The 21,567-nt window shown below is 34.3% G+C and overlaps 1 protein-coding gene across 1 annotated transcript in view; it reads right to left on the bottom strand.

The window, feature by feature from the left end:
* Positions 1 to 19,298, bottom strand: part of ATF7IP (activating transcription factor 7 interacting protein) — a 107,910-nt gene extending 88,612 nt beyond the window's left edge. The window contains exon 1 of the mRNA XM_033116266.1: positions 19,153 to 19,298. The gene's annotated coding sequence lies outside the window, so the exon portion shown is untranslated. The remainder of the gene's footprint in view (positions 1 to 19,152) is intronic.
* Between the last annotated feature and the right edge of the window lie 2,269 nt (positions 19,299 to 21,567).

The raw sequence follows: 21,567 nt of genomic DNA, 5'->3' as shown, positions 1-21,567 counted from the left end.
GCTAATAAAATGGCTTATGAAAAAGGGTAAACAAATGGGGAGGACAAGAAGTGACAAAATAGTAATATAAAACCTCAATTATCCAGCTCCCAGATTTATTATGCCCTCAACTATCCAACATAATGGCCAACTTGGAATTCAGCATAGAAAATTTGAAACTGTTACCAATTCCAAAAGTAATAATCCCAGTGGGGTCTAGTTTATGCTCATAGTTGCAAAAATGCAACATGGCACTGAAAGAATCAGCAATATCTTGAGTAAACAGAGTGTTAGTACAAGTAACAGAGTGTATGTACAAGTAGTAATTAGTGGGGTCACCTTGAGGAGGGTGGAGATAAATGTTATAGTTCACAATAGAAGACAAAAAAAGTAGATCATTAAAATCTCCCTCAGGTCCTTCTCTGAAGACCAACATAAGTTGATTAATAATTTCAACCTAGCCAGTTTTTCTCCAGCAAGAAAGAATATCAAACCAAATACATGCCTTCTTGAATTGCATGAAATTTTTGAAACACAGTGAGCTGTTCATAGTATGAGAGGCATGAAAATAAGAGTGATTATGGTCACAGTACATTCACTTTCCTACGTCATACCCACTTCAGGGCACAGCCTCACTGAAAGGCATGATGGACAGAATCTCCCACATGTACTGAATTTCTTTTTATTTTTCTCTTTTAGGAAATTTACATAAAGTAATGTTCATGTTATAAAAATCTCCCATATTAAGTTTAAAAAGTCACAACAACTTTACCAAGTCAGTCAATGAAAGTGAAATAAATGTGCTAAAGCTGTTGATGAAACTGAGCTAGTGATATGTTTTAGGCCACTGAACATTAAGTTAGGAAAAACAATTATTTTATTTTTAAAAAGAAAAAAATAGGATAAACAATTTTGTGGCAAGGGAGCAATTTTTTTTAAACTGTTAAATTGTGTAAATATAGATCTTATAACCTATCTTCATGAAAATCAAAAAAGAACATAAAGAATATTATGTTCTAGAATACTCTTCAAACTGAATCCCAGTCCCTTAGCGCCTGGAGCTTTACAAATAAGCAACTTGGATACTGATACTAATACAAGATCATAATTGTCATATGTCATCTATTTGTAAACTTTTGTTTTCACCATAACAGCAATTGTTCTCATTTTATTATATAACTTAAAAGTAAACGTTATAAATTTACTTTATAAAATAAGTACACAATAGTAAAATAACCTATGTATCACTTTTATATACTGGAGTCCTTCACAAGAATTTAATGTGCAAAAAATTACTGTTTTTTAAAAAGTTGTATTTAGAAAGTTCAAAACTTACTGTTCTATGTCATATTAGTCAGGGATATATTCATAATACTCTATTGACAAAGCTAGAAAAATGTACTATACCACTTAAAGTACTGTGATTTAAACATTAGTGTTAAAAGTATAACTTCTGCATATCTGCATATGTGAATAAGGATTTAATTCTCCCATCTTTCTGTGTCACTGCAGACTTTCAGTATCTCAATAAATGTTTCTATTTCAGAACAATGTTGAGAAAGCTTTTTGAAATTTTTGAAACTAAACTCACAAAATCATTGCGCTGCATTACTTTTAAATATACCACAGGTTTAAACTAAGACTAAATGGACATCAACAATTAATGTAAGTTAATTAACTTAAAAATTGAGTATTTACTTCAGTTTTGTTGCATTAGAATGCACTAGCTATAAAGTAAAGGGATATCCCGACCTAGAAGATGTAAACTTATTTCTAAATTCAAAATCTGCATTTGAATGCTAATTTAAGCAAAAGTAATTAGGATAAAAAGTTAACACCATTAAAAATGTGAAATAATTGGATGGCCCGAAGGAGGCAGCACAATGAAAAAGAATTGGAACCCATAGTACAAAAAGTCTAACAGTGTTTAAAAAAAAAAAAATGTTCCTTCTGCAACTATGATTTATATACCGAGAATTAACATTCTTCCCAAAAAGCTACCAAACAATACCTCTAAAACACATATACACACACACAACACACACACACCCAGAAAAATCACACTGTGCAAAACAAGGTTCAGTTATGGCTTCTTTAAAAAAAAAAAAAATCTATTCAGATTAATGTAATGTTTTTGATTTCTACAAATAAATATCAAGCAAACTAAAACATCCAACACAAAAGGAATATTAAGTTAATTAGTGCCAAAAAAGCACCACTATGGTGATCAAATGTTTTGGTAATGACAGAACAGAAGATGGTGAGAAATTACAGGAATTTAACCTTTGACCTCACCATCCTATGCACTGTTTCCATAATAGAGGCTTAAAGGTTCTATCAGCAAACATTTGAACCTCCTAGCAAGCAAGCTCTAAGTTTGCCTTCCTATGTAAACTCAGTAAAATTCAAATGTTTTTTAATTACAATGTTCAAAAATAAAGAGTAATTGGTTCTTACCTCTGGTCTTGATGCATGTGACAAGTCTCCACACTGGCATAGTTGCTGCCTAAGCAGCTACAAAGACTAGGTTAGCAGCCATTTTGAGACAGCTGTACTGTCTCAGTTGCACTAAAGTGTAATTAAGATGGCTGCAATGTGCACTCAAGAACTCACACAGTGAAAACTCAGCTATGTATCAAACAAAACCCCTCCCACTTTGTCAGCCTGCAGGAAACTGAACACAGACAACAGCTAATGCATATACTGCAACAAACAATGCAGCTACTCAGGACACAGAAAACAGAGAAGGCAGCAAGCCAATTTTGTAACATAATGCCTGTGAGTGCGGACTTGCAATACAGACTTTGGGCACATCCAGATCCCAGACAGCTTGAAGTCCATGCCACATATTAGCAGTTACAGAGATGGAGCCAAATCACACACAGCAAACATCAGGGAATTTACTTGAAAGAAAGCTTCCATTTCAGTCCAGAAAAAAAAAAGTCAAACTCTGCTCAAGGCCTTTTAAAAAAATCTTTTGTAGTACTTTTATCATGAAAAGAATGCCAATTTTTATAATTTCTGGAAAATTAAGCTGTTTAAATCCTAAGTAAGAGTCAATTTCCACTTATAGAAGGCTAATTAAAGATTTTCCCCACAGAATCTAAGCCGCCAAAGTGCTCAACTCTAGCAGAAAGGTTAAAGATTGCAATCAAATATTTGAATCTTGACAATAATTTTAAATATCTGCAGGGGAGGGGCTAGAATCATTAGGCCTATGATGGCAACAAAGCATATTTTGAGTAATCTGCCATAAAGATAAAAATTTCTTCTCTTTTGTAGTCCAGATGGTCACAAAGACATCCCCACGTGAGTGTTTGGTCCCAGGGCAAATTCAATTTTGTGCCCTGCCACAGACCTCCCAACATTTTGATATGGGTGAAAAGCAAATAAAAATAATGTGGACACCCTTGAGGAAAAAATAAATAGGAAGAATAAAAGGATAAAATTTAATCTGAAAGTAGATATACTAACCAAATTTGAGACTGTAATCAACAAATGTGTCTTGGTATTAAGCTAGCCATTAAGAGAAGTGAAGGATTAAAGCAAAGAAAGAACCTGTTTGCTTGATAGCTCACATCAGCTAGGAAATTCACCTTCTTCTCTCTTCCTTGGTTTACCTTCCTAAAATTTAGCTGCCCTATGCTATCAAGTCTCATTCCTCCACTTGATGCAGGTATTTATTAAAACTGTTGGGGGAGAAGTAGGGATATAGCTAAAAGGCCCCCTAAATTGATTTTTCAAGCTGAGTGACTGGGCACATGGAATTCATTATTTCATTCGATTTCTGTATATATTTGAAATTTTCCATAATAAAAGTTAAAAAAAAAAAAAAACTACTCAGCTTTTAAAAGGTCTTTATTCTCCAGGAGGCAAATTCGATAATGTATGTAAAAACTGCTTTACGCAGTTTATCAGGAAAAAAAAGTTATACTTGACCTAAGCCACGTTAATTCTTCAAAAATATAACAAATTCTCTGAGGTGGCTCAAATCTATTTGTTAAAAGCAAGAGGTTGGTAAAATGGGAAAGATTCGAACAGAACAGACATTACTACTGCAGCACTAAAATGGGACTAAGGTTAATGGGGAGACAAATAGCCAAAACATTTAGAGCTATCTGATGAACAGCTTCTGATACTCAGTAAATAGGTCCTTTTGGAAGTCTGTTCCACAAAGATTTAAATTATGTAACAAAACCTCAAATGTCCTATTCACAATTCAACCTATTTATCACTGACAATCATTTCCTTACTCTCCTTTCTCCCCAGTATGTCCATCCCCAACTAGGTATAACTGCCCTCTTAAGCTCTTTTATGCATACCATCATTATACTTAACAAATTTCATCAGTTATATCTTTACATGTGTTCCTAAAGGACAGAAATCACATCTTAATTTTCCACTCACTTCCATAGTGTGAAACACAGTATCTATTTGCTCAATAGATGGTGAGTTGAAACATTTCCAGTGTTTTTGTTTCTACCAATAAAATCTCAAAAAATTCTACATCTTTAAGAACCTTCATTTTTGGATCTCAACTCTTACTTTCCAGAAAAAAGAATAAGTCAACTAATAAGTTCACTAAGCTGTTCTTTAGTCTTGGCCTATTAACTTCTGCACTTCAAAACCCAAGATGGAAAAAATACTTTTTGTGTAGCTTTTTTCAGTTTTTAGTGTTTTTGAGACACTACATAGTAGGAGCTGGTATGTGCTTAGAAGAGTTGAACCCTAAAAGTCTATAGAAAATTATAGAACATATGCATATCATTTACCTCTAAATTTTTAATATTACTAAGAAAGAACATAGCTTGATTATATAATGGAATAGATATTTGCTTTGGATAAGTTGAGTCATAATAAACCTAATCATTGTTTATGTGTAAAAGCAAGCATATTAAGAAGCTATTTTTAATGTTAAACATTTCCATGATTACCAAATGTTTTATCTCTTCCTAAATAAAAACTAGCATTTACCACATATTTTTTTCATTTCATTCTTAAAATGACCATGAAAGTAGAGTCCTATAATCTCAAATTTTATGGCCAGAAAATGTAATTGTTTGCTAGGGGTCACACAAGTAGTAAGAACCAGAAGAGATTAACTCTAATCAAGTGCTGTACTTTTTATATACAGAGAGTGCCAAAAAAATGTATACACGTTTTAAGAAAGCAAAACCATATTAAAATTGTAATACTCAATATATACCAATAACAAATGAGGAATACAATTCACGTTTGACTTCTGCAATTACAAGAGGTGTTCAAGTGGTTACCATCAGCATTCAGACACTTCTGATTACAGTGAACTACTGCTTGAGCAATGTTGACCAAAGTGTCCACTTGTATACATTTTTTGGCACCCCCAGGATATCACACTATTAGAAAAATTTTTATATTAAAATATTGAAAATTTCATACAACCTAAATAACAGGTTTTACTGTATTGAGTAGGAAGTAAATACATTTTTCATTTATTTAGTTAACATATTTTAATTATACAAGTTACTATCAACATTACGCACACTGTATTAAAAGAGAAAAGGAACATTAGAAGGACATTAAGATGGTAAACTAAAACTAACTTCATTCCCTCAATCCCACTAAAACTACAGTAAAGGTACTTTTTTTTAAAGCATAAATCCTTAAAAATAGGGAGAAAAGTAAAAAAGACAATAGCTGGAAAGATTTGGGGAGCTGAAAAATAAGCAGAACTATTGGTAACTAACTTAGCAGTTCCCAAAACATCACATTCCAGGCTGCAGTGGAATAAGTTAAGAATCACTTTGATTCACATGGCAGCAACTTCAAAAAACATAGGAACTAGGAGAACTAGGCACCTTTGCAAACTGGAGTAAAGGGAGCAAACAGTAGGATGGTGTGACTAAAACAGGAAATACTAATGAAAGCTATTTGTGTAGCATTAAGATGCCTACACCTCATTTCACTGAATACCTGCTTAGCCCAATCCTAGCAAAATTCTGAAAACAACTTAAAATGAGAGTAGCATACCAAATAGAGAGGATTATGTGCTGACTGCCACGACCCCTATTCCTCTTCCTCCATTAATCTCCCAGAATGGTGGATATCAGACCCTGTTTTCCATATATGAAAATGGAAGACCATTCTCTGGAGATACTAACAAGCCCAAGAAACAAGACCTTAAGATCTTGGGTGCTCTCCAAAAATAGCCCACCCAAATCAACGTATGGTGAAGTTCAAAAATGACAAATAAGACTAAAAAATAAATAAATACAACTTTTAAAAACACCAAGCAATGGACTACACAGGAATAAAACTTCAAAAAAAAAAATCATTAATATCCACAGATCAGAAGTGATGTTGTATTCACGTGTCAAGAATAGAATACTACAGGCAAGGAATGAAATACATAAATTAAGAACACGATAGAAAAAATAAAAAACTAAGTAGAAGAACTGGATGACAAAGCTGATTCTGAGCAAAAAGAGAAAGTTGTAAATAGGGGGAAAACATAAAAAAATTAAGAGTTTCCATCCAAAATTCACATTGTAATGATAGAGTAGCAGAAGAAAATATCTCCAGTGATCTCATGTAAGTAAAATGCCCAGGACGGAAAGGCAAGAGTTGCCAAACTGTAAGAATCCAATGAATGGCACCAATGATAAACTTTCAGAATGTTGGCGACAAATAACAGATTCTACAAGCTTCCAGTGAGGGAAAAATCATAAATAAGAATGGCGTCACATTTCTCAGTAATAATAGAAGCAAGAAGATAATAAAGCAGTGCCATAAAATTCTGGAAAAAAAATTATTTCTAACCTAGATTTCTATACCTAGCCAAACTATCAATCAAGCATTAAAAACATAAAATGGCAAATTTCAGACACACAGTCTCAAAAAATATACCTACCGTATACTCTTTCTCAAACAGTTATCAGACAACATGGTCCTCTCCCCCTAATGACAGAAGACATGACACATAGAAAACAATGGTCCTACACAAAAGAAGGATAAAGAAAATCCCACAATGGTGAATAAAATTCTAGGAATGATAGTGGTGTACCAGATGTAGAGAGTAAACTAGGCAAGGTTGGTGCAATGACACTCAAGAAACAAAAATGAAGTCAAGATCCTTACTGCCAGTATACCTGAGGGGGAAAAAAATGTGTCTTCTAAAAACATCAAAAAGATCCTTAGTAAAGGACTGTACCAAATCATCTTAACTATTATTACGTGGAAGAGACTCATGAACACAAGCGTTACCTTCATGAATTGACATCTGTCATAACTGTATCAAAAGAATGGTTCAGGATTTCCATGATTCTGTTAGTCTGGTGAAGACAATTTTGTGTAAGTTAGATAATTTAACCCTAGGTCAGTAAAACAAGAACAACTTAGGACTCGATGAACTCATTTAATTGTGGTTAATATTTTATTTTTAATGGTGATATAGGAAAATACTTTTCTTTTAATCTATATTTAACCCTCAAAGTATACTTTATATAAATAGTATTTTAAATAATATCTTGATCTGAATATACTCAGAATTCCAAAGGGAAAAAAAACCCTATGAAAGACCTTAATATAGTTTATGTTACAAAACCATCAGAACATTTTAACACTTACACATAAAATTATTGTACATACTGATTACCCTTGTCTAAAAAACTACTTAGAACAGTGATTAAATATTGTATAGTGTCATCACTGAGCCTCTTTACTTTTAATGACTTGTTCATATAGTTACAATAAGAATCTGTTTTCCTTCCTACCTGGATAAAATTGGATAAATCAAATTTGTAACCATGACCACAAGACAAATGTGACCTTTAAAAGCAAATCTCTTTTTATTACGTATGACAGAAAACACGGACTGCATCTCAAATGTAGAAAAGATGCCTACTAAGTCTTCACAGCAAAAATCAGTTTAGTATCTCTTCTGTAACTTATGGATTCTCAGTTTTAATGGGATTAAAGAATATCATTTCCAGACAGACAAGGAAAATTGACAAATGTGGGAATCTCAAAGAACCATGATACCCTACCATTTTAAGTACTGCTGGTAAAAACTCATTGAGGTAAGTTAGATGGCTTTTGGTTCCTGATCTTATAATCAAGCAGATACAAATAATTAAGATTATTATACTTTACAAAACATCTAGACAGAAGTTAACTCTTAAAACTTATATCAAATGGATATAGTGTTGTTAACCTCATTAGATCTATGTAAATAAAATGGTAAAATAAAACATCAAAATAATCAGAAAATTATTGAACATATGGTCAAATCTGTGCCTTAAGGGGTAGGCACTTGGCCAAGAAAAGGTTATGGAAGAAAACTGACACTGTTTTGCCTCAATTTTGAGTGAGCATATCCAGCAAGCTCCATAACTGGAAGGTAAACAAAGGGAGAGGAAGGACTTTGCATTTGAAATTAAAAACAGAAAATGGGATAATCCTATGTAGATTTAGTACCCAAAATAAATGACATTATATCTAATTTTGGGAATGATGGTTGTCTGAAAAAATGTGACAAACACTGAAGGTAAATAATGTGAAAAATGGCTGCTTTTTCACCATGAGGAGGCTTACTGTACACTCGGTAAAATTAGTAATCTCAGGGTTTTCAGTCTTTAAATACTGTTTTTTTAATTTAATGAATCAGTACTAAAGCTGGACTCCCTCACAAATCTTTGTAAATCAACTACTTTTCTAAATACTTATTTTCCCCACTAGTGAGTGGTATTATCAAACCTACTTTTCTAAATTACTTTTTAAATATATTTAAATTCTAGCTCCAGTAATCAAGAACACTGTCATTTTCTACATATCTCCTTGCATTTCAGGGCTCCCTATAGCTGCACATAGCTGCATCTTAGCAAATATTCATGCCTGAATTGACAAGCCAGAAAAGAAAAATGTGTCAAAAACAAATACTAAGCATTTTATATATCTAATCTCTCTTAATCCTCACACAAACCCTAGCAGGTAGGGGGGTATCACCATTTTATATATAAAGAATACTGCTGGGAGACTCTAATTGCTTAGGTCCCAATACAAAATTACTGTTCTTCCCACTTCACTGTAGTATTAACTGATTTTAGGGAAATCTTTTGTCTTTTCTTTTGTTCTTATTTTTTTTTAATTAGTTTATTGGGGTGACAATTGTTAGTAAAGTTACATAAATTTTATCTATACAATTCTGTATTACATCCTCTATTAATCACATTGTGTGTTCACCACCAAGAGTCAGTTCTCCTTTCATCACCATATATTTGATCTTTTTGTTTGTTTTTATCTTCCAATTTTTAAATCACTTAAAATAAGTCTGAGAGGGAAAGGAGAGAATTACACAAAACACAAAATTATATCATTCCATCTTTTCATCAAACCCTTATTAATCTGTATATACACGTCCTTCAGTTATATTTTAGTAACTTATTTATAGGTAGTTAATTTTCTTCTGTTTCTTAATGAACGAGATTTAAGAATTTTTTCTAAAAATTATTTTACTATTTACAATTTTTCATATGCAAAGTGCCTGCCAGATCTTTTAACAATCTAGTAGGTGTTTAACTAAATTACATGTTCAATTATTTTACATGTTCAATTACATGTTCAATTACATGTTCAAAAGTTCTGACATCTGTGAATAATCATGAGTTAAATGAAAGAAAGGAGCTAGAATATCTTATTCCCCCCTTTTTTTCACTTCCACTTGAAACAAACGGGTTTTATTTTTTTCAATAAGCAAATACTTATTGAATATTAAGATAGGCACTATAGAAAGCAATTTTATAGTTTTAAAAGTGACCTTATCATGATCTAGTTATACCTAATTCAAAGGGATTTCTCTTTAATATGTGACATTTGTCAGGTATGTCAATAAGATATTCCTAACTGCAGGAAGCTTATAAAGTACTACACAAATAACTATAAACATGAAAGTAAAAAGGAATAAATGTCTTTAAAAGAGATACAAAGCAAAGCAAAATAAAAAGAGAAATTAGTGAACTTTCAGGTGAGAACAACAGATCCTTTACTAGGCATATTATGTAGGCACCACGGCAGTCATGACTCATACTTAAAAAAATCGAGGATTTTTATCAGGGAGTTAGAGTTCTCCTAACATACTAAGATCTCCTTGATCTCCCCACAAGGAAGAGTCCCACATTCTGTGCCTTACAAATATCTACTGTTTTACTTATCATCTACAGAAAGCTACTTTTAATTACTTACTTATTAATCAGGTAAGTTTTATCTATATGCAAAGAATTTATGACTACAATCTTTTTACCTGTGTATATTACAAGACCCTCAAAAATCAACTCTCCCATCCTGAAAATGTGTATTTTACACATACAGTTACAAATGAAAAAAAAAAGATACTGCTAACATAAACTCAACTTTGAGACTAAAACAAGCAGTTCAAATAAATGTCACTCACAATCTAACTACAGTCCTTCGTCCTTTTAAAATAAGTGAGTTAACTGGCAAAGTTCAAAAATATTATGCTGAGTTTTAAAACTTAAATTAAAATTCCAGTTCTTACAAAACTAATCATGATTTAATATGTTTTCAAGGCAAGGAAAAAGAAGAAATTCTAACAAATAAGATAAATATTTATAATAACTAGAACCCTGGCCACAAATCATGAATAAGCAGCTCTCCGAAATTCTATTTCAAGGGAAGATACACAGAGTTATAACTGGATCTCTTAAAAAAAAGTTTTCAATATCAAATCATGAGTTACTTAAACCATTTCTCCAGCTTCTTTTTGTAGTAGGAAATTCTAGTTGTTCTCATATTCATTTCTCTCCTTTTATAAAATTCTCTAATTTTACTTGGGCACATGGCTGTCCAACTAGATACTACATTTCCCAGTCTTCCTGTCCTAAGTATGTCTCAATGACGAAATTCTCGCCCATAAAACGTAAGTCAAAGTGATATGTGCCACTTCAGGTCATGTTCTCAAAAAACTAAGTGTGGACTCCAATTGCCCTTTTTCTTTTTCTCCCTTGTCCCTGGCTGGTGAAATTGGGGTGTAGTCCTGTTCAACCTAGAAACCACGTTCAACATATGGAAACCGTACGCTAATCCAAATCCATCTCTAAACCCTAAACAGTCTTCTTCTGCACTGTAATACGAGAGAAGTAAATATTTATCAACCTTATATAATATTAATGAAGTCTCTCAAACATATTTAGCCTTTATGGTAATTCAGTCAGCTCCTGACATTTACCACCTAAAAGGAGAAACAAAAGTTCAAAAATAGTCTTTTTTCTCTTCCATGCTTTCCCCCATTTTTCCTTTTACTAAGGCATTGAATCTAATAAGGGTAACAGGGCAAATACATTCCTAAGCTCCAAAGCCTTAGTTGAGAATGAGCTGAAGCAGTCATCATTCATCACTGTTTCACCGAATGCTTTTTCTCTTGGTCCCAGAAAGAGATTCACTTCCCACCTTCAGGGTTACCTTTCTACAAAATGGAAGAAGGTATTATCTTTGAGAATTACTGACTCAAGAAGAGATCCTTTTACAGATGTCAGTTCTGAGAATCACTATTCTAACATACAATTCAGATTTCTTATTAGGACGTAAAAGTGCCACAGAGTGCTACCATATTTCCCCGAAAATAAGACCTAGCTGGACAATCACCTCTAATGCATCTTTTGGAGCAAAAATTAATGTATTATTATAAGGTGTATACTTAACATCTTATATTATATAAAACCTGGCCTTATAGTAAAATAAAACTGTGTATTATATTATATTACATTATAGGCAGTCTTATAGTAAAATAAGACCAGATCTTTTTTTTTTTTTTTTTTTTTTTTTAAAAGATTTTATTGGGGAAGGGGAACAGGACTTTATTGCGGAACAGTGTGTTTTTTTCCAAGTCAAGTTGTTGTCCCTTCAGTCTTAGTTGTGGAGGGCGCAGCTCAGCTCCAGGTCCAGTTGCGTTTGCTAGTTGCAGGGGGCACAGCCCACCGTCCCTTGCGGGAGTTGAACTGGCAACCTTGTGGTTGAGAGGATGCACTCCAACCAACTGAGCCATCTGGGAGCTCAGCGGCAGCTCAGCTGAAGGTGCCCTGTTCAATCTTAGTTGCAGGGGGCAGAGCCCACCATCCCTTGCGGGACTCGAGGAATTGAACTGGCAACCTTGTGGTTGAGAGCCCACTGGCCCATGTGGGAATCGAACCGGCAGCCTTCGTAGTTAGGAGCATGGAGCTCTAACCGCCTGAGCCACCGGGCCGGCCCCAAGACCAGATCTTATATTAATTTTTGCTCCAAAAGACGCATTAGAGCTGATTGTCCGGCTAGGTCTTATTTTGGGGGAAACACGGTACACACATAATGTCTAGTTACCCACCAAGACAATAGTTCCCCAAAATAGCACAGGGGCTATACAAACAACAAAGAAAGGGAGAAAGGATTACCTATACAGTAAGACATTATGACACTACTCCCTCACATCATCACTATACAAAGGGGCCCTCTCTCACAAACTAAAGGGTATGCAGTTAGTTATTCTCAGCTATTAGATATACAATAATACAAAACATTTTTTACGCTATTCTGAGCAATAAAAAACTGCAGACATTATTCTAAATAAGTATTTTTGATGGTAAAGTTCATAGGTCATCTTCATTTCCCAGACATTCATGTTTATGTAGGTCCAATTATAAAGACGCTCAGGAAGGCACTATCAACTATACCCTTAAGCCGGCCACATTTTTTTGGAAGATGGCCAAAGAGAGGCCTGAGTCATTACCTTTAAGACTCAAAAATCCAAATGATTAAAAATCAAAACGGGAGGGGGGCGGCCGGTTAGCTCAGTTGGTTAGAGCGTGATGCTCATAACACCAGGGCTGCCGGTTCGATCCACGCATGAGCCAGTGTGAGCTGCACCTTCCACAACTAGACTGAACTAGACTGAAACAATTACTTGACTTGGAGCGATAGGTCCTGGAAAAACACACTTAAAACTACATTAAAAAAAAAAAAAGTTTAAAAAAAAAATTCAAAACTGCAAACATTCACATTGTATAAATAAGCACTAGTGCCCTGATCTCATTCTGTAGGACTTAAAAACTGAAAGAGCTGCTCAGCACTCATACTGTCCCCATTACACCATACAACTTGAAGCACATATAAACAAAGTTTAATTTTGTGGAACTCACTTTTCTGTTTTGAACAAGCTAACATGGCAGGGGAAACTACTGGATTTACCCTGTAGATTGCAAGACAATCTGAGAAAGAACATTGCAAAGTAATTTTTAAAGTCTTGAGCTCTCTAAAGAATGTAACAAGATCAAATAGGCAAGAATTTTAAAAAGAGAAGCTCCACTAATAGATAGGTAATTTCTAGATGCTTAGGGAACTGACAGGGACAATGCTTCCCCAGAGTTACTTGATGATATTTTTGGAATTTGTTGTGTAACTACTAATTTTTATCGATAACATGCCCCACTACTGTTAGGAACTCAAAGGCAAGAACTTTATCTTCAAAATTCTTTCTACCTGCGACTCCCTTGAAAAACTACACATGTCAATATATGAATTTTCCAATACCTCAAAACTTAAAAAAAATATAAATAGAAAACTTTCTAAACTAAATCATGCATTTCTTTGCTTTCCTGAACAAGTTATACATAACTAAACATTCTCTATGATATAGAATCATTAATGAGAGTATCAATTACCATAATAAATACGGTATAAATACTGATTCAGCTCTAGGAATACTGGCTACCAAATTAAATAACCTCAAAACTAAGATTTTAACTTCTTGCTTCTAACACTTGAAATCCAACACCACTTCACTATCAACATGTTAGACAACATTTCTTACCATTATCCATATATATTTCTCAAGTAGCACTTCAGTCCAAAATTGCTATTTCTCACTTATTACAGTCTGAAAAAATCAAGTATGATCTGTCAGAACTAGGAATAGTTCTCAGGTAAGGGCAAAGGTGATTCAAAAAAAGTAAAACATACAAACTTCTGTAAGCACCTTTACTTGAAAAAGACACAAAGATGAATATTTTTCATTTAAAAAAAAAGGAAATGCTTAAGAGAAGCCAATATTTTAACATTTCTACCTACTTCTTAAAATTATTTTCATAAAGCCAATAATATTTTACCATTTGATTTCTATCTTTACTCCTTTGATTTCATCTTTTCATGCCTCCATCAATTTGAAGTTTCATTAGTTCAATAAAAACATTTTAGCAATAACCTAACTTTCCTATACCCATTATAAAAATGGTAAAGTAGAATTACAGCTGAAATACACCATTATTAATCAAGATTATACTCTTCAATGCAATCAGCACAAAGAATAGATTTAATGGAGAATGAATTTATACTAATAATTAGGGAAGCATCCTTATGAGAAGTTATAATACTTTAATGTTACCGAACAGACCAAAACCAAAAACTTTTACCTTTAGTATAGTATTAAGTTCCAGTATGGCCAGAAATTGAATTAGATAACTTTTCAAAATTCCCCATTAAAAAAAAAAGTATGTTACCCAAAGAAAAGTTTTGGTTTTCAAATATTATAGAACATTTTATCTTAGCAATCTATTTTTCCCACTTGTAGCTTCAGACTTGCACTGTCATCATGTCACCATGTTCTGAAGCAGATTAAAAATAGAAATGTATGTTGTCCTAAAGACTCTACCAATTCATCCCTATTAACATTGTACAAGCACAGGAAAACCAGTAAAATGATACCTTAGCGAGAAGTAATAGGTACCACAGAGTTCCTAAAGCAGTACATTTTATGTGAGATATGCAGGAAGTGTATCATATTCATGAATAAAAAAAAACAAATATTGTTAATATAAAGATTTAAATTCACCCCAATTTAGGTTAAATGAAATTCTAAACAAAACCTCAGAGTTGGCTTTTTAAAAACCGAATGAATCTACAGTTCATCTGCAGAAACAGGGAAGACTGGCTAAAGAAAATCCAAAAACCATGAAAAGGAATTATGAGTATTGTCCCCGCACACATTTACATAATCTATAGCACTACAGCAAATAAAATACGGTACTGCTATACGAATAAGGCCTCAATACAGCGGTTGTTAAACTGCTTTTAGATTTTATACTGCATTCCTATGAGAAGCTAATGAAAACCGTAACTGTTTCCCCAGAAAACTGTATATATACACACTCACATAAAATTGTGTACATCAAGGAATCCATGGAACTCTTTAGGCCTACCTATGGAACTCCAAGAGCAATGGACTCCCAGTTAACTATCCCTAGTAAAGGAAACAGAACAGATAGCTCAAACCTAGCAAGTTATGATCAAAAGAAGCAACTCAAAGCAGTAAGAGATGGATCACCAGCACAAAAGTGTAAGAAAACAAGATATTTGGAAAAAATGGAAACTAGCAACCCATCTTTACAGAGTATGTCAAAATAACTCCATATACGTTAAAACGTAATTTTTGTTAAGATCATTAAAACATCCAGAAAAAAAATAAAATAGATGAACATTTAATTCATCTCACAACACGTAGTATTTTCTAGGCAGAGAAGTCCTGGAAGAAATCACAAGTGAAAAAAGCAGTGCATTTGCCTACATAAAAATATAACACTTCTGAATATGTAAAACCATGAGCAATTTAAAAATAAACTAAAAAAAATATGAAAAGCCAAAAGCTGATATCCATAAATAGCTGTTACAAATAAACAAGAAAAACATTAACATCCACCATAGAAAAATACACTAAAAATCCTCAAAAATTTCCCCCAAAATGAGAAAACTGCATATATGTATTAAACATAAAAAAGTTCAACTTCACTAGTTAGTATGAAAAAAAGGAAGTTAATGAGATACTATTTTCAACCACCAAACTGATGGAGGTATGGGAAATGTTTTTCAAAAAAGCTAAGTTTTTATCAATTTTGTAAATTACTTTAAAAGCCCTCTGAAATACTAATTTCAAAGAAATATTATGAGATGCAGATCATGCCTCATGTACAAAGATGTTCACTGTAGCATTTATAATAGAAAAATGGGCAACAAACAAAATGGTCAACAAGAAAAGAAAGGTTTAGTAAGTCACAGAACATTCTACATAGAGACATAATGTAGCCATTTAAAAACATATTTGAAGACTATCTGATAATCTGGGATATTGTCACAATATAATGTATCATTAAAAATATTTTAAAAGAATAACAAAATGGCAAAATATCTATAATACAATACTAAAGAGCAGGAATAAGATTATGATCCAAATAAAAAACTGATCAATTGTTACTGATCAATAATCAACCATGGAAAAGTCACATAAATCACCAAAACTTTTAGAGCAATTATTTCTAAATGCTAATTAATTTCAACATGTTTCAAATGTGCTATAATAAGTAAAAAATATTTAAATATATCCATCATGCATTCAAATTACACTTTAAAGGGAAAAAAAGACTATTTTAATGGTTTATGACTTAAACCTTTTTTTCTTTTTCTTTTTTTTAAATTTTTTTGGGGAATATTGGGGAACAGTGTGTTTCTCCAGGGCCCACCAGCTCCAAGTTGTTGTCCTTCACTCTAATTGTGGAGGGCGCAGCTCAGTTCCAAGTCCAGTCGCTGTTTTCAATCTTTAGTTGCAGGGGACGAAGCCCATCCCATGGTGGAAATTGAACCAGCAACCTTGTTGTTGAGAGCTCGCACTCTAACCAACTGAGCCATCCAGCCGCCCCATCAAAACTTTTATTTCTAAACTAAATACTATGAGGCTTTAAACTCATAAAACTAAAAAGATTTTAAATGACCCCAATCACTTTCATTCTTGCGTAGCGTGACCTAGTTTTAATATTTATATATGCTGCATATGTGTCAAAATTTTGTGGCATCACAACTATGAAAGCACAATTTCAAAACATGTTTGTTATTGATAAAGTACAAATAAACAAATAGTGGATATTCAGACAATTCTTCAGTCTTAGTTTTAAGTTTATAGAATTGTATTTGCCTTTTTAACAAACATGACAGCAAAATTGACCTATCAATACATATTTACATTGTACATTATGTTCTTCAGTGTTTTCAAGTACCTCATAATCTTAACATTAATCTACAAGGCAATCATTTGTATATTCAAATAAAAACATCATCTTAAATATATAAACCAGGAGCAGCCAGTTAGCTCAGCTGGTTAGAGCGCGGCGCTGTTAACAATAAGTTTGCCAGTTCGATCCCCACATGGGCCACTATGAGCTGCGCCCCCCACAACTAGATTGAAATAACTACTTAACTTGGAGCTGATGGGTCCTGGAAAAACACACTTAAATTTAAAAAAAGATAGATAGATAGATAGATAGATAGATAGATAGATAGATAGATATACCAAAACATTTCACTTTTCTGGAAGTGCAAAGTCTACCACGCCCTAAGATCAAAGTTCTTTTCTTAACTTAAATATCTATGTGTATACACATACTCACTAATACAGAAAAAACAAATTTTCAACTCTAAAAAACACCAGAAACAATGTCAAAGGAGGTGGGGGAGGGGTGTGTATAAAAGGGAAGATTACACAACTGCCTTCTAAATACTGTTCTGTGTAGAAGACTTCAGAAGTCCAGGAATTATATGAACGACAATTTTTTATTGTCAGAATAGAATAAAGAGGAATTTTTTCCTATCACTCCATTCTATCTCATATTCGTATATAATGTCATTTTTTAAAAAAATCCACCAACCACAAGTATTCCTTTCAATTACATCTTAATACTTAGTAATGGTACTTATTTTAGGCAATAAAAACGTCCCTAAAGCAACCAAGATTAAAAAGCAATAACCACTTCTTCATCTGGCAGGTGACTGAATTAAACTTGAGTTATATAACCAACCAGAAAACCAATTGTTACATATACAAACCACAAATGAAGTTTATGAAAACCATTTACAAGTTTTTAGAACAGTAAGAAATAATTTGCACAATGGTAGAATTATAGTAAATCGTATAAAACTTCTCCCAGGGGTGTTATATAAGATTTACATATAATGACACTACCATTTTAAACTAAAATAATCAGTGACTTACTTATAACTACCTTCTTTAAGAAAGTAAAAACAGGAACACACTTATAACTTTAAACAAGATCAAACACAACAATTTTATCTCATACGTATGTATATGGGGCAGTTTTTTTTTTTAATCAGCTAATTTGTTTTTATTTTTATTGATGGTTCACTTCCTCATCATGGCCTCAGTGTAGGTGGGAGACCTTTGCAGAGTTTTTTATCAGAAAAATGTACCAAGTGTTATATTTTATATATCATAACAAACAAAATGCTAAGAAAATGGCTTAATTTTTAAGGAGTAACAAAAATGATCTAACTGAAGCAGTAATAGACAAGTGACCAGAGACTGAAAAAGTGTAAAACTTAAATGCATGTATAAGAGGAACACAAACTGATTAAAATTGAAACTTCCTTGACTTAGGATCAAACATTTTTAAAAAATAAACACCCAAGGAGATTAAGATTACTTCTTAAACAAGACCTCCTTATATTTCCAAAACTCAAATTGTTTCTCTTTTGTAAACATTCCATAACAGCACTGGTAAAACAGGGTTAAAAATATAATTGCAAATATGCAGTTCAAATAAATGCACTTCCCGTGAGAACACCACTAGGTGCTGATCTTTATCTCCCTAAATATAAACTGGAATCCAGCAACACACTAAAAGTGAAATTATAATCAAGAACCACAAGTGACGATCACTTTTACAGAAAATTAAGTCTCTCAGAGCTTCTCAGAGAATCGGAGAAATATAAGAAAACAGTTTGAGGTCAGTACAGAAGTACAACATAAAAGAAACGTTTTCCCTGAAAAATGTGAGAATTTGAGGGTAACAAAATGTAACCCCTCTAGAAGGAGGTAAATTAAATCTAGAACCCAAATGGCGTCCAGCAAGAACATTAGATCTTGAAAATGAATATTGCGCTTGCGCAGCCACCGCCCCGCCAGCTGCACAACTGCAGCTAGAGCCGGACCCGCAAGATCACGTGCTCCCATGCAGCGCCCGCCCGCAGCTCCGCAACCGCGCAGGCGCAAACACAACTCCCGCAGCCGCCATAATGCGGTCTTGACTCTTCAGAAATACAATAGTAATTTAAGAAAATATGGTTCTAACAGCCCCTAGATTGCACATATACCTTTCGGGTCGCGAGATGAGGACGGGGGAACCAATATCCTTCCCAGAGAGCCGTTTCCCGTAGCCGTCCCCAATGCTGCCTCCTCAGTCTCGCGCACTTCACTCGCCGCGCCGCCGCCGCCGCCGCTGCCGCCGCCGCCGCGCCGCCGTCGCCGCGCTGCCGCAGATTCAAAAACAAACCCGCTTCTCCCTTGCACGCGCGGGGCCGTTATGCAAATTACTGTAGGCGGGGCTCAGTGGTCGTAATGTTGACCACGCCCCCTGTGCTATCAGCCAATAGGCTCACGGACTGGACGTTTCCCATGCAAATCGCCTGGCTTATTTTTTTTTTTATTTGAATGAGGGAAATTGGCCACGCCTCCTGTCGTGGAAAAGAGAAGGAAGTCTGAGGTGGTGGCGCTGTGCCTTTCAGTTGCAGTGTGAGGTGTTTTTCAGTGGAACTTCCTTCGACCAGTGAGTAGCACTTTTTGAGCGCCCTCTATGAGTCTTAGAAGGAAGGAAGGAAACAGGTAGGTGAGAGTTAAAGAGCCGAGGGGAAGATTTTCAAAAATGCTGGAGTATGTTGATTTATATTAAAAACTCACTAAGTATACTAAGTATAAGTAATGAAGGAATGACGAAAACACATCTTTTCTTTCAGTTGTTCTGTGCTAGACCAAGCAGTTCCAATCACATACTTCCACTAGAAGTTGTATTCCTTATATGCAATTTTATATTGGGAGCCAACCCTTAATGAAAGCCACAGGAGGTAGTGGAGAAGGTTCTACTCCTTTGGGAGATCTGGGCCTACACCCAAGTACTTCTGCTTACTTGCCTGTTCCGTGGAATAAGTGTGTTAGTCAGTTTTCTTATCTCTAAAATGGTGATAAAACCTGTAGTTCAAATCGGCTGGGAAGGCAAAAAGATAGGATAAGAGTAAGTGTGTTATGCAAAGCAAGAAAAGCTTGACAAATAGATCGTAAAGTTTGGTTATTGTTTTTAAATGTAATTTCTCCCTTAAATTAATCAATTCATTCAGTATTTAGCAATCACTGGGTTCCAGACCTATATTAGACGCCTGTCCTCAAGAAATCTATACTATAGTGGAGAAGACAGAAAAGTAAACAGGTTTTGTAAATAGTTAAGAAACTAGTGCAGGGTGGTTGACACTGGTTGTTATAATTTGGGCCTTTTAACTTAGTTGATGCTGGGTGGCTTTTAAGAATATCACCTAGGGCCGGCCCGGTGGCTCAGGCTGTTAGAGCTCCATGCTCCTAACTCCGAAGACTGCCTTTTCGATTCCCACATGGGCCAGTGGGCTCTCAACCACAAGGTTGCCAGTTCAACTCCTCGAGTCCCACAAGGGATGGTGGGCTGCGCCCCCTGCAACTAAGATTGAACACGGCACCTTGAGCTGAGCTGCCACTGAGCTCCTGGATGGCTCAGTTGGTTGGAGCGCATTCTCTCAACCACAAGATTGCCTGTTCGACTCCCACAAGGGATGGTGGGCTGCGTCCCCTGCAACTAGCAACAGCAACTGGACCTGGAACTGAGCTGTGCCCTCCACAACTAAGAATGAAAAGACAACAACTTGAAGCTGAAAGGAACCCTCCACAACTAAGATTGAAAGGACAACAACTTGACTTGGAAAAAAGGCCTGGAAGTACACACTGTTCCCCAATAAAGTCCTGTACTCCTTCCCCAATTGAAAAAAAAAAAAGTCTTACAAAAAAAAAAAAAAAATATCATCTAATCCAGATTTGGAGAATCAGTAATGCCTTCCTAAAAGGTAATCTCTAAGATGAGAACTGGTTTAATAGATTTCTTGCCTAAAGCTGGACTTTATTGTGAGAGCAAAGAGGAATCACTTAAAAGGTTTAAGTCAGGAAATAACACTTGCATTGCTTAATTGCTAAGCTTTGTAAAGTCCTTAGCACAGAAAATTGTACATAGGTGTTCAATAAATTTCAAATAGAGGCTCAATTATAACAAATTTATGTTACAATTTAGTTATAGGTGCTCAATTATAAAATAAATGCTCAGTAAATTGTAAATATTGACATTGATATTAAACGTTACATTCTATAGTAAGAGAAATGGGATTGGGATAATAGAATCCATTAGGTTTCTCTTTGTATATCTTCTATAAGCAAGTAAAAAGGAATCATTTTTATAATACTTCACTCTCAACTGTCTAGGCTAATGGCAAAGGGAAAAATAATTCAGCACTAACTCAACAATTGATCTATTTTCTTAGATATGCTGATATTCTAGACTTGTCTCCCTATGTCTTCAACTAGACAATTTTATTGTATTTGACTGTCCCCAGATATTCTCAACCACACATTTATAGTCTCTTCAGCTATTCTACCTGATGGTTGACCTAACCAATTCAATTGTTTCTTCATTCAACAAGTATAGTATTTATTATGTACTC

Source organism: Rhinolophus ferrumequinum, chromosome 10 (genome assembly GCF_004115265.2).
Source record: "Rhinolophus ferrumequinum isolate MPI-CBG mRhiFer1 chromosome 10, mRhiFer1_v1.p, whole genome shotgun sequence".
Lineage (NCBI taxonomy): Eukaryota > Metazoa > Chordata > Mammalia > Chiroptera > Rhinolophidae > Rhinolophus > Rhinolophus ferrumequinum.
The sequence above is the reverse complement of the archived record's forward strand: the minus strand, read 5'-3'. Positions and strand labels throughout refer to the sequence as shown.